Source organism: Dryobates pubescens, chromosome 4, assembly GCF_014839835.1.
Source record: "Dryobates pubescens isolate bDryPub1 chromosome 4, bDryPub1.pri, whole genome shotgun sequence".
Classification (NCBI taxonomy): Eukaryota; Metazoa; Chordata; class Aves; order Piciformes; family Picidae; genus Dryobates; species Dryobates pubescens.
In genome coordinates this window covers 12,695,060-12,713,425 of record NC_071615.1, presented here as the reverse complement: position 1 = coordinate 12,713,425, position 18,366 = coordinate 12,695,060, and the positions used below count along the sequence as shown (strand labels likewise).

The following is an 18,366-nucleotide window of genomic DNA, read 5'->3' as shown; positions in this document are numbered from 1 at the left end:
CATTATGATAGTGTAATGGAAACACATCTGCCCCCAAAAGTCCCTCATTTTCCCTGCGGTAAAGAGCCATGCAGGAAGTGGTGAATGCTGTGGAACATCAAGAATGAAACTATAAAGATTTTTTTTTTAAAATTAGAACAATTTTCCAACAATGCTTGAGGATTTCATAATTTCCTGTTAGTCCACTGCACAGGAAAATTGTAGTTTTTCAAAAAGCCTCAAAGTCATTTACTTTGGATGTTTGAAATGGTTCTGTCCATTCACCAAAGTGAACTCCGGAGCAGCTATCTTAGAAATACTATGGGGAAGCTAAAAGCATTATGTGGAAAACACAGAAAACACAGAACAATTCTTGTTGTTTCACATCCCAAAAACCAAAACAGAATAATCATCATTAGCAGCTGACCTGCAGCTGTCATTTTTAAGGATTTACTTGTGACAGCACAAATGCTAGTTTATAGAAGAAAATGATACATAATAAAGTCATCGAACATCTTTCATATTAAAGAATTTAAAACTCTTTTCCAACAAACCATGCAGGCAGTTTTCCGTATGTACAGAAAGATCACTCAGAGTAAAAATACAAAGAGTAATCCCAATTAGTAAAGACTGAATACTCCAGATTTATAAATCCCCTTAGTAAACCAGGTAGCACATTTGAGCTTTTAGTTATGCCTATTCAACTGACACACCTAATGGAAAGTTAACTCTTAAATAATTCACACCAAATAGCACCCAACAGGGATATTCTTCAATGGATTCTTGTAGCGTAGTGTATAAAATATAATACAGTTGTTGTTCAGTTCCTCATATATTATTTGATACAGTGTTCTGTGTAATCCATTTTCTCTTTGTTTGTCATGTTAAAATATAAAACCATGCACCAAGTTCTTTCCTCTAGGAATTTCACTGTCATCTCACTTGTGTTTTTTGTTGATGTAGGTCCAGTGGTTTCAATGGAGATGCTGCTGACTTAACACCGGGCACCTGTTGATGGGGGTGTGTACAGATTGTGTGGTTTGAAATAGGCCTTTTATTGCAAAAGAAAGCTTTAATACAAACAGCAGCAGCAAAATGTAACAAATAGAAATACACCTTCAGTAAAACTGCTGTGTTCAGTTATTTCTACTAATCATTGTAGACCAATCCTGTAACATCCTGAAATTATTTTTCTCAGTCTTTCCTAAAATCATCTACATGTGGCAATGTGTGGATGACAAAATGTATTTTGTCTTCTTTGTTCTAACTCTTATCCTAACCTACAAAATAAATGAAAAGCTATCACGTAAAAAGCTGTTTTATACCACTTGGAATAGAAAGGCCGTGAGTCCAGTAAAAGGATTTGGATTGACCAAAGCTGAGATATTTAAATAACAAAATGGCACCAATACTATGTTACACTGCTGAATTGTAGCCTCCTCTATAAACAGCTAAATTAAATTATTACAGCAGTATTAACTGAAAAGTTCTAAACAGTTTTGTTTAATTTTTTTAATTTGTATGAATGCTGTAAGCATTCAGTACATGAGGAAGTAATTTTTAGGACTTCTTTTGAGCTCAGCTAGGAGCACAGGTAGGCTCCAAACAGGACAAGAAAAAAAAAATCTATTATGAAACTCAAGAGCCTGTCTGTAGAGAATTATGATTCCAATGTGAAAAATGAGATGTTGATAATTGGAGAGCCTTATATCCAACAGGGAGTTGGATATAATCAGCAGTATGCTTCTGAATCTAACTGCTAACATGTAGGCATATCTGGCTAGCCCACAAAGACCTCAGAAATAGATGTGGTTTTATTCCTATTATCTGTATTTATTCTGTTCATGCTGAAGAGATGTCCTGGAAAAAAATCCACAAGGTGAATAATGCTTAGCCATTCACAGGTCACCTACAGAAAAGTTGTCCTTGTACTGAAACCTTGTAAACAGAAATTAATTTGGTATTCTGACAACAAGCAAAAAAAAAGACAAAGCCAGAACAAACCCAAACCCAATTCTTTGTTTGTTTCCCAGGTTTGTACTTTTACAAAATCCCCTACACATTTGCATTGTTTGACTGAGAAAAACCTATGACATTGCAACATAAGATTTGTGTATTTATTAACTGATGTGCTCTGTGAACAGGACAAATGATGCCTTAAATTCCTTAGTTTCACCAGAAGCATCAGTCTCAAGCTGCACGGTCTGAAGTAGATTTGGTAATTCATGCAATATGACCACTTTTCTGCTTCTTCTTTCACTACAAGTGCTGTGTGCAGGTGATAGCAATGTTTCTTCCCTCTAATACTTTAAAGACATGTAAAAAACTCTGGGGATTTTTTGCTTGTTTTTTTCATAATCTGTTATATACAAATTTTGAGGCAAATGAAACAGGTTTTTTTGAGTAATACTTTTGAAAAATACATTCTGAACATACTGGGTGTATGTTAGCATAGATTCTGTTTGTGGCATGAGGTACAGGTTTTAGACAGGCAAGCAGTGCTGATGGGTAACATTCTAAGAGTGAAAAATAAGACACCATTTAAAAATTATGTCTTGGGTGTCTGTGTTCTTGCCTTGGAAAAACTCTGGAAAGCTTTCATAGAAAGGGAAGACTGATCTTGTAGCCTTTACTGAGGCAAAGTTTTCAGCTGTTCCAGGTCATGAGTTTGCAAACTCAGGGTCATTACCTTCCTTTCTTTTTTTCTATGGCTAGATCAGAGGGGAGTCACAAAACTTTTCTGTTGCAACACGAGGTCAGGAGATGTCAAAGGTTGAGGCCTTGCTTCAGAAAATGCAGGCCACAGACCAATCCCCAAACCATGCCACTGGATTCTGGCGGAGATCCTGATCTTTTCACTGCTTTCAATAAAATGTCAAAAGTAAACAAATTAGGCCATTTGATAATCCTCTGCTCAATCAGTGTTTGTAAGCTCTTTTTTTTAAAGGTTTCCTTACAAATGCAGAAAAGTAATTCTAAAAAATGTCATTTAAACATGATTTTCAATGGAAACCTAGCTAGCAGGGCTTTCAATTCTATAAATTATAAATGCAATAAATGGCATTGAGGTTTCTAAATATTATTTTTTCAATAATTCATGAGAGTTTTTGTCTCAAGGAAAATTAATTTTGATTCCAAACATACCATCTACGTTTTATCTTCTGTAAATTTCTTTCTTTTCATTTCAAATAGCAAGACAGACTGATCCCAGGTATTTAATTGTTAATGCTCTGGATATGCAGTGCACTTCAGGAGTCTCAGCTCTGGAGCCACCACCCCATGCTGCACACAAACCTTGTGGGAAAAGCAGTCTGAGGGAAAGAGATCGAATTATTATAACACAGATGTTTAGTGAATCTCTCAGTGTTTTGTCTGATCATCATTAATATGGGTAACACATACAAAATGAACATACATTTAAAGTTTGATATATATGCATGATATTCATAGCAGCAGAAAATTTTCTGGTTTACTGCACACTAGAGACAAAGAGAAGCTCTTTTTATAAGCTTACTAATGGGAAAAAATGTGAATAAAAATGCGGTATGAGGAAGGCCTAGAGAAGTGTAAATGTGTTCTTTAACACTGCTCCATCATTTAAATAGCTTGTTAATTCTACAGCTAGCTCATAGGCAGTAGAAGGAACACATGTGAATTTTATGTGTCTTCAATAGAGAATCAAATAGAACCCATTTGAAAAAAAAAAAATACAGATAGCTGGTCAAAGTGCACTATATACAGCACATCTTACTGGAAGTAGCCATACAAAATTACATACTTTTAACAGCTTTAAAGTAATAGTTGTTGAAAAGAAACTCCTTTATTTCAACAAAGTTGATTTTTGCTGCTATTGGGATATGTAAGTTTGTTTCTCTTTTCCCTTACAGCGGGATCTGCACACTGATCCACTTCATGATCTCTGATTCTCTGCTTTACTGTAGTCAGAATATTAGTGAAGAGAGCAGAGTTAAGCCAATCCAAATCTGACACCTTGTAATTCTGGACAGGTGTAGAATGTATTCACAAACTAAGTTCTAGAATTCAAAATGGAAAAAAAAAAATAAAATCTACATCTAGTCCATGAAAAATTAACCTTCTCATAAATGCTGCTTTTGAAGAGCATTATTTCATGCAAAATTGTAGGCTAAAAGGCGTAATAGCAGCACAGTTGTGACCTAAGCTCTTCCACATCAGATTTCAGTCTCAAACAAGTGAGGAATTTGTGGTGCCGAGGTTCAAATATGTCCTACTTCAGCAATTATATTGCTATAAATTATCATTATTCCACAGGGAAAAAAAATCGATAGTTCAGCATGATATCCATTTGCATGAAGGTACAGGTCTTGCATATAGTCATGTGATATACCACATCCCAACAACATCCCTTTAAAAGTGTATCACTGTGTAACTTCACATGAATTTCCAGGTCTGTTTGAACTGATTCAGTCTGAGTAGGTCAGCACATAAAATTAATCTGACTGCAACGATGATGTGACCACATTGTGAATGTCTAGATGTTTATATGAAACTTAAGCAGGTGATTAGCTGGCATAAAATGTCAGAACTATGACAGATGCATTTACACCAACAGAGAGGAAGCTTCTGGATGTATTTTGTGTGAATATGTTGTACACAGGAGCCATTATATAAATTAGACTGTGTGAGTGTAATGCCTTTCATTTGGCCTTAAATCTATACACAGTATATTCAGAACCACAAGAAAGTTCAGCTAACAAATTTTCAACACTTAAAAATATGTAATTCTAAAGTAAAAATTATGCTTAGATTCTTTAGGGTATTGATACCAAAATGTAAATACTAACATGAACAGCTCTGCCAGTTTACTCATAAAAATATATTCTATTACTACAAAAAAATGAATAATCTTTAAATTGATTCATAGATACACACCATGCACGCACAGGCACACAAACACACATAATATCCAGCTAGTTGAAGGGATACATTAAAACTGCACACATCATGAACAAAAAAATGAGGAGGGGATTGACAGTACAAATGTTACCATTGGTTGTCTGATGTTTTCAAGGTTTAAGCTGCCTGTTTTCTAGGGAATGACTTCCTTTTCTCCCAATTCACCTATAGTGAATAACAACTCTGAAACAAAAAAAATTATTCTGCTTTTCCTGTTTTTTTAAGACAAAAACAGCACCAACAGTTAGAAAACCTTTTTTTTTATGTTGAACTTTCAGGATGACAGCATTTCCTATCCCCTGTTTATTGGCAAAGAAAACATTAAAGTTAAAATACTATTTATTTAAATACATAGTAGCCTTTTACTAAGTGCAACACTAGTTTACTACTAAGTTTACAGTCCATTGTAAGAGCCATAATGTACTGATTTCTTTTGCAGAACAAAGTGACCACCAAAAGCGGGACTTTGTGGGCCAGTTGGATAAAACACAAGCTCATCTCGCCCCCAAAACCCCGACTCTGGAACCACAACCTTCTGAGATTCAATTTGTAAGTAAAGTATCTTTGTAAGATATGCCAAATCAACCAAGAGAATCATTGCTTATCAAGTGGGTAATTTTCAGCCTAATGGAAGAGGATATTGTAGGCAAGTCACAATACACACTCCTTCACTTTAAGGACAGCAGGAATTGCTAATAGATACTGGTTTTATGAAGTTATTTATCTACTTATTAAGTAAGCTGCACCTTAAGTGTCTTATGTCACAGAACCCTCCCAGAGAATAATAGTAAAACTTACTTATGTGTTCCACTACATTTCAGGATAAATGGATACATTATAGAGAAACATCTGTGATTATTCTAAAGTTGTTATTTGTACAATAGACTAGAAAATAATTCCTCCTCACTTGAAATGGGTCTCTTTTGACTAAGAGCACTGGGGTTTAGTATTCAGCCACATGTCTAAATCTTACTACCCTCAGCATTATGTTTCTGAAGAACTTCTTTCAAAGATGAGAAGAAATGTAGAGCTCTGCAGACAAAATGAGCATATTTCCTAAATTCTCAGTTTAGAATTCTAACAATTTCTAAATAAAGTCCAATTTTAAAAGCATCACAGTTTACACTTGGATGACTGAAGTAGGTAAATTCTATCAGTTACTATAAAACGAGATAATTGCTGTACTTGAAAAGCCACTATTGTATTTATTCTGCTGTCGATAAAGCACCCAGAGCCCAGGACGCCTGTCCCGGCTGAACTACCGTGTGACGGGCAAGCAGATCTTGACAGGAGAGCGCGGAGAGCTGATGGAAATTCTAAGCAGGCAGAAATGTTAAGACAAGACACGGCCTGTGGAAAGCGGAGCTGTCTGACACGTACGTCCGAGATGACTGAGAAGATTCTCCGTACTATCAGCTCACGCGAGCCTATTAAATGGTCCGTACCGGCACCGTTTCGCGCGCTTATCTGCAGACCCCGGAAGCCCCCTTGAGGCGCTGGGACGGGACCGGTGCTCGGACACCTGTAGCTCCCGAGGGCGCGCGGCACGGCGGCAGACCAGCCCGGATGCCCGCGGGGCGGCGGGGTCAGGCGGGCCCGGCCTCCCCGCTCACCGCCCGCAGCCGCCCCCTCCGCGGCCTGCGGCAGGTGGGCGCGAGGCCGCCGGCACGTGCCGCGCGCGGGAGCCGGCCACGGGGATGCGCGGCCACCCGAGCCCCCGCCCCGCCGGTGGCACGAGGAGCCTCTCCACGGCCGCACGGGCTCGGCCGGCGCCTGCCTGCTCAGGTGTCCGCCCGGCGCGGAGCCTCCCCATCCCCGCGGCAGGGCGCGGCCCCGGCTGCCCGCGGAAGCGAGGGGCGGCGGCCCCACCTGCGGGCCCCCGGGGAAGGCAGGCAGCGGGGACGTGCGCGGGGCCACGCTTCTACCGGCGGGCGGCCGGGAAGCGCCATGGCGGGGGGGCGCGGAAGAAGCGCGCAACTTACCGCTTGTCAGTCCCGCCGGGCGTGCCCCCGCCGGCCGAGAATAAATAAACGCCCGAGGCAAACGGGGATCCCGAGGTGAGGGTGCCGCTCGGCCGGCAGGTTCCCGTTCCTGCATGCAGACAGCCCTTCGCTCCGAGCCGGCTCCTTCCGTTGGCAAAATCCTGACTCATTACATAAAAAGATCACCCTGCCAGGCGCCCAGAAACATTTCTTCATCACGGTCACGCCACAAGCTAAACAAGAGGCCACATCAAGGGGAGGGGGAGAGGGGGGAGCGGGGGGGGGGGAAATCCTGAAGGTTGTTTCTGCTTTTTCCCCCCTAAAATTCCTCCTCATTTAAAAAAGGAGGGGAAAAAAAAAAAAAAAAAAGTACCGGGGGAAACCAGCAAAAAGAGCAGCCACCGGGAGAGAGAGGGGGGAAAAAAAGGAAGAAAAAGATGAGATTCACTCATTGTTGCCACAAAGACACCTCTCCCCTTCCCACTCCCTCTCCATGCTCGTTCCTCCAACAGAGCTACAAAGACGTGCGGTCTGTGCCGGGAGTTGCTGAGCCCGAGCTCTGGGCTCCTCAACTCTGCGGGGGCTGTGCCAGGAGCCCCGCGGCTCGGAGCCCGCCGGCAGTAGGTGTGGGGAGGCCACCACCGTCCGAAAATTATTTTTTTTTCCTAGAAACTACCTCCAAATATAGTAACAGGGAAGGGGCATTCCTAGAAATTCGGGAGACGTCAGAAAGGGAAGATTTGTGAAATTCAGCTTCACTTCCTGCAGAGGGCTCCTAGCACAGGGAAAAAAAAAAACCAACCAAACCAAAACAACAAAACACTACCAAAACCAAAACAACAACAAAAAACCCCAAGTGACCAATAAAGTGCTTTTCATGCTTCTCTGATCAGATAATGGTTAAAAAAGGAAGAATGGTAAAACACTTAACTCACATTTCTCCAATATGATCTAGGAGTTTCCTATGGAAGAAAGCTAATCGGTAACCTCCTTTCCTCATTTTCTACTCATGTTTGTAGATGTCTGTCTCTGGTATTTACTTTCCCCCATGTCCTCCGATCAGACCTGTGCACACAGCAAATAAAGGTTATGTGCATACAACTGAAAATGGGCCAACTGATGACCCTGTCATGTATCAGGGGAGCACCAGTTAAGGTCCATATGTTGTTTTAACCAGGCTTTGTGGGTTGCATCTTTCATGCTACGATGATGTGAATAATTCATGTTATTACTGTAGATGTGCACAATATCCTTACTCACATCAATGGAAATTTGCAGGTTGGCTTTTAGTTAAAGGCCCTAATACTGAGAGCTGCTGAGCACTGTCAGTCCCCACTAACTTAATGGTCTTAGGCTGTTAATTAATTCTGCCTAGCAATTCACAGGATCAGGCCCTGACTGAAAAATGTAAAGCAGGACTTGCAGCAGACCAGCACACTATTATTCCTCATGAGTATCCTAGATGTGTGTATTTACTTTGTGTTTGTGTCCAATACCCAATCTTTCCTTAGTCATATCCTTGTAGAAAAGCACTGATACATTTCAGAGGAAGCAGAAATGAATGTTTGCAAAGCAGTAGCAGATGAAGATGTTATTATACTCTAATAATAATATAAAGATGTCAATGCATTTGTAATAAAGCATTATTTACTCAGGAATAGCAAAGGTTGCTATAAAAACACAGTAGCCCAGCTTCTGGGGAAAGAATAGATCTCAATGTGTGCAATTCTTCCAGGTTAATTGAATCTCTGTAATGAAATTCCCCTCAGTCACATGAAATCTTTGGGTTTGTTCTTTGAATTTCATTATGATTTGCAGAGTCTTCTCTGCTCCCAAATCAAATGCAATAAACCCAGTGTAGTCTGGCTTTACTTCAGTGTGTTATAAACACTCACATTTAATCAAAGCTTAGTTACAGACACCTTGTCTGTCTGCAGTTGTGAAGGGGAATTAGCAGAGTCCACCTGACATCCCAAGTGTGCTTTGACTCTTAAGTACGTTTTAGCTGTTATCACAGTGTTCACTAAGCAATTGCTTTAGCATACAGACCTAGTTTTCAGAGAGGTGCACCCAGTGTTTTGTTAGCAATAATGCCTGGTTAGAAGTAGATTTATTTTAATTAATCTCTTGTAATTCTAACCGCCTCCAGTTAATTGGAAAAAGGTCTTTTTAAGCTTGCTGGCTTATTTATGGCACACTGCTGTACTCTGCCTGTCACTCACATTTCCGGAGTGAAAAAGTGAATAGCAGCCTCAAGTTCAGGATCTTTTGATCATTAAAAGAAATGGATGTGCTGTCCTCTATTGGTCATACTGGTTGTCACATGTAAAATTCAATTAACACAAAAAGGCAGCAAGAAGCTCTGTTAAAAGTACAAGAAATGATAAAACTAAATTAAATTTGCTTTGTCTTCTGCTTTCACCAGTAAGTCTGCAGTGTGTGAGGGATTTCTAAACAATGTCTACAAAATTATGCAATGATGAATACTAGAAGCTGGATTAAGGAGAGGATTCATCTCACATGACTCCTTGCTACAGCTTCTGCCCAGGGATTGAGTCCCATTGGACACCAGTTGCTGTGTGAAGCACTTGCCATGCCTGGCATTCTGGCTGCCGTGGGTGCTGTAGCCTCCCTCCAGCTCCAACGTCACCCCTCTGGGTACAACTTGCAGGGGGCTGCAGCGCTGCCAAGTATGGGGTGAGAGAGGAAGTTTCCAGCCTGAATTTCATATCACATGATCTGGTCTGAGGACAGGGCTCTGTGTGCCAGTCTGGATAGCTTGTGCTCACAAGCAGCGGCTCATGTCGTGTGATGCGATGGCAGCTATGCAGCTTCTGAGAGCATTCCAATTGTGGCAGCTCAGGCTTTGCTGGGTACATATAATGCCAGTTCCTGCTGTACTGCTCTTAGAGTCCTGCTGAGTTGTGATGTGTAGAAATGCCCCGCTCTGCTCAGTGATGGGAAGCAGTAGTATGTCCACTTTGGGTCCTCATTTCAGTGTAGCAGCTGGGAAGGATCTGGTGGATTGTAGCAAGGACAGTTAGGAAAACTGACCTGGAAGGAGAGATTCTAAACTTTGGGGATTGTGTTGTCTACAAAGGAGAAAGATGAAGGCAAATACAGTAGTACTTGCAAAAATGTTAACAGCATGTAAATGAGTCTGTGTCATGGTAGTAAACCTGTGCTGGAGTTACCAATTTCTGGTCTGCACTAGTTTCTCTTATGCTGTGATTTCATAGATGGTTTTCTAATTACAAAATTGATTTCAGGTAAATAACCATAAGCTGTGTCTTAAAACATTACTAAGCAAAATTATTATCATGCTAATCATTTAGCAGTGTTATTTAGTACAATGTAAGTTTTCTCTGCAAACTGGAAAAACAGGGTCTGTATTATCTAATATATCAGTATGTATCATAACATGGCCTCAAAATGTTGTTACATGGGTGAGATGCAGCTGTAGCTCTTTTGTGTACCTGGCTTAGTCTCACATTATAGAAAAACCCAAAGGATTTATGAAAGCATTACTCATCGTGGGCAGGGGGGCTCTTCTCCAGGTTTATCTCTGAGATTACAGTAACAGAGAGCTGTATTTACCAGATACATGTTTTATCCTTGAGTTTGATTTTTATGTTTAGTTTTGAAAATCCTCTTACAAATGCAGCTTTAGGGACATGGGTGTTTCTCACAGTCCTTCATATCCAGGAGGAAAGATATCTAAGAAACCAATTTGGAATGTTTTGGGTTGTAGTTTTGTATGTACTCTGCATCACCATTCAAAAATCAGTAATTCACATTTTTCTTCTCTCCAGGGACACTGGGCAGTGTTGTCACACATTTAATATTGGAAATTTCAAGTTCAAAATTAGTTGGATGGTAAGCACTGTCATTTCCTCCCTCCTGACACTTCATCAAAGTTATTCCAGATTTACTAAAGAGCAGTTCTAAACACTTGTGACTGTTTACTGACAGTAAACTAAGTGGAAAAAAGCCAAGCCAACCCAAACAATCTATATTTCAATCATAGACATTTAATACAGTCAGATCTTTATAGCACCAAATCTGTGCTAAGAAAAGCACCTTATATAGAACAGTTCCAGCCCTTCTTTGACTCCAAACACAATGTGAATGATTTTGACCTACCAACAGAATTTATGTATTCTATTGCAAAAGACTTTACAAAATCTAGTGCAAATATTCAAGGACAGTTATTTTTGTTCTTAAAATTGTACAGTTTTTGAGTCTAGATAACCATGGTGCATACTGAGAGGAAGATTTTCCAGGAAGAAAACAAAACTGTGGAATAATCAAAGGACAATGAACTTTCAAATGGTAAGTAAATATCAAACGTGATTTAATAAATATTTACTCCAGTTTGTGGTGCTGTTAGTGACATCGTTAGGATGGCTTCAAGTGCTGTCAGCCTTTAACTGTGTGTGCAAGTCTGGTGGCTGGTCCCGTCAGCCCCCTCAGGTGGACTGCCTGGCTGCTGGTGACCCCGCTGGGCCAGCAGTATCTGCAGTACCCGGGTTTGCTTGTGCACGGCACGGGTGAACACTGCCATCTGGGCTTAACCCAACAGCTCCTGCCTCATTTTCAGCCACACAGGCAGTTGTTCTACTTTAAAAAAATGTAAAGGGAACACTAACAGAACTGCAAATAAGCCTTCTCAGAGGTTAGTGATACAGACGAAGAAACCTCATGTTTTACTGACCCCAAGACAGGACCCAATTAATAAATAAATGATTTAGTGGGGGGTGGAACAAGGAATATAGCCAGGAATTCTACAGGGTGGTCGCGGTAGCCACTGCCTGTGGAGAACGTCTCTCCAAATGAGTTTGAAGAGGCTCCACTTAACTCCTCACAGAAACGAATCCCTTTCACAGTGGGCTTCGAGGCTGTCATGTAGGGAACGCGTTCGCCACGGTTTCACGAGCAGACATTTTTTCATTGCCATTTCCGACTACCGTCTACTTTTGCTTCTTCAGGCTGAATTCGAGGGGTCTCGAGTACGGATCAAACCCCATGAAAGGTGGGCTGAGGAAAAATGTGTCTATCATTGCAAACGTGGAGAGAGGCTTCGGACGCCGGTGCAGGGAAGTACAGGAGTGCAGGTCTGGCTGACGTGAAATGCACAATCCTGCTCGCAGGTCGCTTTGTTGAGGCGGGCGACAGGCAGGGGCGGGGAGCAGGAGGAGCGCGTTGCGCAGGTGCGACGCCCCGCGCCTGCATACTTGCGCGCTCGACTGGTGGAGGCGGGCTTTGCCGCCTGGCTTCCCCCAGGCAGCCGGCCGATCTCTCGGGGCCGTGGCCACCGTCGTTGGTAGGGTACAGCGGAAGTACGGGGCTGTCGCCGAGCCGCTTTCCCCTAAAAATGATAGGGGAAGCCATCGCCGGCACGGACCCAACAAGGCACGGACGGGGTTCGAACCCGTGATCTTCGGTTTACGAGACCGACGCCTTACCACTTGGCCACCGCGCCTGCGTTAAAGGGTTCTCCCGACGCCCTTCTATCGCTGGCGCCACTCCCGCACAGTGGCGGTCCCACTATATGCTCCTGCCTATTTCTGCCCTCGCGGCCCGCCGCGCGCGCCCGCGTCGGCACCTGACGGCTCTTGGCCGCTCAGGGCGTCTGGGTACGCGCGGCCGCTGCTTCCTCAGGAGCAGCGGAAGCGGCTGTGGGTTTCCCTGGGCAGGTCTCCGGGACAGAGGCGGCGTTGGGGGATGGCGCTGAGCGAAGACTCCCTCCGTGGGAGCAGCCAGGAGCTGCCCTGCCGTCTGTGAAAGGGTTCCCGAAACCAGCGCCCTCTTCCCGCCTCCTCCCCGCGGCGGGGCCCGGGCGGTCCCGCCTCTGAAGCAGCAGGAGGTGCGGCCTGGAGTTGTGTGGGCGCCCAGCTGGGCTTCTCCTTACCAAGAGATGGCACTCGTGCATTTAGAGCAAGAAGCAGAAATACAAAACGGTAAATGTGTAATTAAACGCACTAAATGGGCGGTGCTTGTTCCTGTATAAGCTTGGGAGTGTGAAACACATTAGATTACATATTCCTCTACATTCCTTCTCCTAGATATTCACAAGCGTGACTTGACAACGAAGTTCTGCATCTTTATTTCCTTTTCATCAAGTTAGTTATGAAACTTTTGCCACACTCTCGAGTTATTTTCCATCTTCTTGGATGAAAGGAATTTTGTGTATTGACCTGTGGAGGCTACTGACCAGTCTGTTGGGGTTTTTCGTTTGGTTTGGTACTGTGCAGAAGCAGCATGCTACAGAGGTACCTTTGTAAAGGTTGAAATCAGAGTTACTGACCTGGTGGTGCTATAATGGAATTGTTAAATTGTGTTTTTTCTTGTATATTCTTTGAACCATCATCAGGAAAACTCGTACCTCATGGCTTGACTGCCTTAATCACTGTCATCCCTGCAGCAGTTCTAAAGTGTGATGATGTGTAAGAATGGAAACTGCCTCACTCAACTCTCGTACCTGTAACTTGTATGATAAGAAGTGACCTCACAGGGCCAGCTATCTTAGCTGACAAGAGTTACTCTCAGTGTTACAAAGCTGTCAGCTGGAAGCAGTTAGAGTTTAGTAAATCATCTTTCACTGATGTCTGTCAATTTCTGGATTACTACCTTCGCTTATTACAAAATATGCTTCTCCCCCTTCCCCCTGCCTTTCTTCCCCCCCCAGTTTCATTCTTGCCACTTGTTACTTGGCATCACAGATCCTCTGCAGCTCATGTCTGTGTGTGTATTTCCAACTTGGTCTATTCTATTCTATTCTGTTCTGTTCTGTTCTATTCTATTCACTCAAGCTTTTGCATCTTTGTGAGCTGAGAAGCAATTTTGTGGTGTGAGAAAGTAGAGGGGATTACTTGAGTCGTGGAATTCAGATGAGTGGTATCCCTTCAAATGCACTACAGTTTTAATTAATGTAGTTGCCTGGCATCCAAAACAGTATTTAGGATCATAGAATCATTTTGGTTGAAAAAGACCTTTATGATCATTGAGTCCAATTGTTATCTACCTACCAAGTTTGGTGCTAACCCATGTTCCTTAGCACCACATCTAAGGGCCATCAACTTCTAATGATCTCCCTTAACTGTATGGAGAGACTGAAAGTTCAATTTGAAATCATAAAGATCTTCTGAGTATATTAAGAGGAAATACTTTATTTGGTTTAAAAAACACTGCCTACCATCAGTGTATCTGGAAAAAAAATGTTTATTTCTAAACCAAGTGCTGGTGAGCTCATTTATCAGCACAATAGATGTTTTAAAATTCAAATTTATGTTTTTAGTTAGAAAGTGTAATTGCCTTTCATACCTTTTGATATCTGGATACTTTTGTTCTGAAGTGTTTCTTATGCTGGTCATTACCCTTGTCTCAGCTCATGTGAATGCTCACATTGTGTTCTTTTCTGATGGAAGCTTCTTTACAACACAAAATGAATTACCCAAAGGAAAATGTCAGAGATGTTGTTGGAAGGAGGATATAATCACCAGGGCTTTTTTCATCCTTCCCTAAGCCTCTCTTAGGAGACTGAGGTGTTGCTTTAGGAGAGTGCTTTGATGTCTAGTTCAGTGGTTTGTAAACCAAGACTTTCTACAAATCTCCCTGACTCTTTTCAAGGGATGCAGAGGAGCAATTATATTTATGCAGAATTTGTGAAATTGTATAACTGAGTCTATAAAGACTTGCTGTGGGGTAAGTGGAATGCTCCTCAGTTATCAACTACTTTATCTTAGCCTGACCATTGCTTTGTCCTAGCAATATGAATAAATGTTTCTGTTCACAGGTGAATTGAAGGGATTCCAGAATGATGCAGTGTTATGGCAGAGTGGCCCTGCAGTCCTTGTTCTCCAGGTTGACCTTCAGGTAATTTTTTTTATGTAAAGGGAAATAGTTCTTAGAGTTACTTTATAAATATATGGATAAGCAACATTTGTATAACACATAAGAAGCTGCTAGGAGTATATAGTGATTAATACTGTACAAAGAGTCATTCGCCATTGGAATGGGCTGCCCAGGGAGGTGGTGGAGTCACCATCCCTGGATGTGTTCAAGAGGGGATTGGATGTGGCACTTGGTGCCATGGGTTTAGTCATGAGGTCTTGGGTGACAGGTTGGACTTGATGATCTTTGAGGTCTCTTCCAACCTTGGTAATACTGTGATACTGTGATGATGGCCATTTGTAGAACATGCTTTTATTGAAAAAATCTCAAGCTTCATCAGTCCTTCTTGTGTTAACATCATCATAATACTAATATGAATGTTGTTTGGGAGGGAGGGGTTTATGTTTTTTGGTCTGTGTAAATCAATAAACCCCCAAATTGCCAGCTGGCACCAAAACAAGTGATTTGTCTCTGATATAGTCCAACTATAAATTCTGTAATGCAGAAACACACAGGCAAAAAGTGATGCAGTTCTGCAGTATTTGTGTTCGGTGTGCGGTATCTGATGACATGTTTGTGGCATATGTAGCCTACACATTTTCAAAATGATTACAATTCATAAAACATATTTTATGAAATGTATAGGGGCATATTAGTAACTTTTAATGTGTTCAGTGTTAGTGGTACTACTTACTGCAGCATGGATATTGCACTATTGGGCTGAGTCCTGCTGTCGTCAGCCTAGAACAGGCTTTAATAAGGAAATGGTGTGTGATCTATTATGGGAACTGCTTCAACAGCAGGAAGTGTAATAGTAAATATTTAAATGAAGCAGCCCCATCGTGAAAAGAAGCTCGTGCACACTGAACAGTTTATAGCCCATTCTCCTGAAGAACTATATATTAATAGTACTGCTTTAAAATAAAATAAATCCAAACTTAATCTTTGAGAATTCAGGAAATTTCTGAGATATTTTGGCTCTTACTTGGAAGACAAACCATCATGGGAGGCTCTAGCCCTGGAACCATTGATGGAGGTCAGGTTGATGGAGCCTTGAGCAACTTGGGCTAGTAGGAGGTGGCGCTCCCTGCCCATGGCAGAGGGGTCAGAACTAGTTGATCTTAACTGTCCCTTCCAATCCAAACTATGATTTCTTTAGCATTAGTCTAGGGGCAGATTTCATTGCTGCTCCTTTGTGTGAGAAAAGTACTTAAAACACATGCTAAATGTTTCTGACTTGTATAAGTTTTAAGTAGCAAACATGGACAAATGAACACAGTTTTCCTTTTTTATTTGAGACACTTAGCAAAAATGCTGAAATATCAAACATTTCCTCAGTAGCTACAATATTGCCACTATGTACAAAATATTTGATAAATGTAGTACACATATAAAAATACAGTATGCATTACATATATACAGTACAATGTGCAAAACATATGGCATTCACACATATGGAATTGATTTTAGGGGTGCAAACAGCAAATACAAAGGCATCATGGTTTCTTATAGAAAGGCAATACATAAACTGACGCCCTGATTGCCATAATTTGCATTTAATAAAGTAGTGCTTAAATGAAGAGGGCCCTAGAGCCAGGTGTCTGTCTTCTTCTTTTCACAAAATGAGATGCTAAGACGTAATTACGACTACGAAAATCAGAAGAGAAACACCTACTAGGGGTAGCGTTATGTCTACTGCAAGCAGTACTGTGAAGAAAAGTCCTATCTGGAAAAAAGCCTGTGCTATCACTTAATACAAATTTCTCAAACAACAAAACCAGATCTTTACTATTAAACATCAAAAACAGTTTTGAAAATATCTACATCCTTAGTTTAAAAAAAAAAGTATGGACAATACTTCTGGGGATTTGATTTCCTATGCTTCAAAATACAAGGTGCCTCCTTTGGCAATATAAATGGCAATGCTTTGGTTCCTGTTTAAAACTTTATATAATTATAATTTATTTTAGGCTGTCTTTTGAATATCTGAGCTGTATTTATTTATTTATAAAAATAGGGTGATGATATAGTTATTAACCATTCCCTGCTTTTTAGTGAGAATTTGCTCTCATAGCTAGAATGGCTTTTTTGGCTAGATTTCTACAAATATATTTATACATTTTTAACTTAAAAAGTCTTTATATTCAGTACTGGACCCTACAGAGTGATGTAGGTATCTCTTTTTTTGCACTTAATATTCATTCATAGCAGACCGGTATAAAAGGAATATTTAACATCACTTCAGGTTTTAATGGATGCTTGTTATTGGCCATGTGTATACTATACGCAACTCCATTCCATGAATCTCAAAAACCCATCTGTAGCATGGTCTAGAAGTCAACAAAAGGGGATTTAATAAACCACAATATAAAGAGTTGCAACAGAACATATACCAGAGATAAGTGGAAGAATTGCTTTCCAGTTTTAATAGAATTTGCGTTAAGTTTATAATACACTGAGGATGTCATCCAAATAATTGTTTACATCAGTGAGCTTTACTGTGTTTTGATTATGTAATGCCCTTCCAGTTAAATGTAGTCTGTGATTGCATTTTCTCTGCCTTGAAAACAGTTCAGCAGCTTGTGCTTGGTTTCCAATTATCATGCCTGCACTTTTCAGGCATCTTAACGTTTGAGATTAAATAACATAGAATACTGACACTTCTATTTTGATCACCTGCTTCCTTGAACATAACTCCTGCTTGTGAATTTAGAAATACCTTGGAAAGAAATTTCAGTATTAAGTAGTGATTATTTCCAAAAGTTGTGACCTCAGCTTTTTAAAGGTCTGATTCTGCAAGCCCACAATGCTGGATTAGACTCTAAATTTCCATAGAGAACAACTGACAAATTAATCTTTTTCTTGGATAAAAGGCTGTATTTCTGACAATGATTTCTTAACTATTTGTAATATCAAACCAAATTTTTCCTATAAACTTACTTGCCTTAACCAATGCTGAATGGCACTGAAAGCGTGTAACAAATACCATTTCTGTATTAAACACAGGATGTGGCTCCCCTTGAATAACATTAAGCCTTGCAAAACATGTATCTGAGCTCTGTGTCTAAAAGTGTAAACACAAACTTTCAGTTTTCACACTGATCAAATAGTATTCTTAATTACTTTGAAGGTTCTACTAACAACACATTTGATAAGATGTGTTCTCCTAGTATATTTCAGCCATAAACGGCAAATTTAGCGCCAATGCTTTCCTTTGCAACTGTTATCTTCATGAAAAGTATTCAGTTCTGTACAAACTGCACAGTCATGATTACATTTCTAAGATGTATTGTATTTGTGTTACAAAAAATGTCATGTAAAACATGCACACACAAAAGTCTAAGCAAAATCTATTTCTGCCATAACAGGCATTTATAACTATGGCAAATATATCACATTTCAGAACAAAGTCTAAAGCAAACCATTATATCTAGGGTTTAATACACAATTCTGAAATGTACAAAAAAAGTAATCACACATTCCCTACACTAGAATATTTGTACTTCAGAAAACTAAACTGATCCCTTACTTTTTTTTTTTTAATAATATTATTTTCTATTTTTTACAAATAGACTTT

General features: G+C 40.6%; 1 non-coding gene across 1 annotated transcript; it reads right to left on the bottom strand.

Moving 5' to 3' along the window:
• Nucleotides 1–12,306: 12,306 nt before the first annotated feature.
• Nucleotides 12,307–12,378, bottom strand: TRNAT-CGU (transfer RNA threonine (anticodon CGU)). Its single transcript has one exon. It is a non-coding gene; the product is annotated as a tRNA-Thr (tRNA).
• Nucleotides 12,379–18,366: the final 5,988 nt, after the last annotated feature.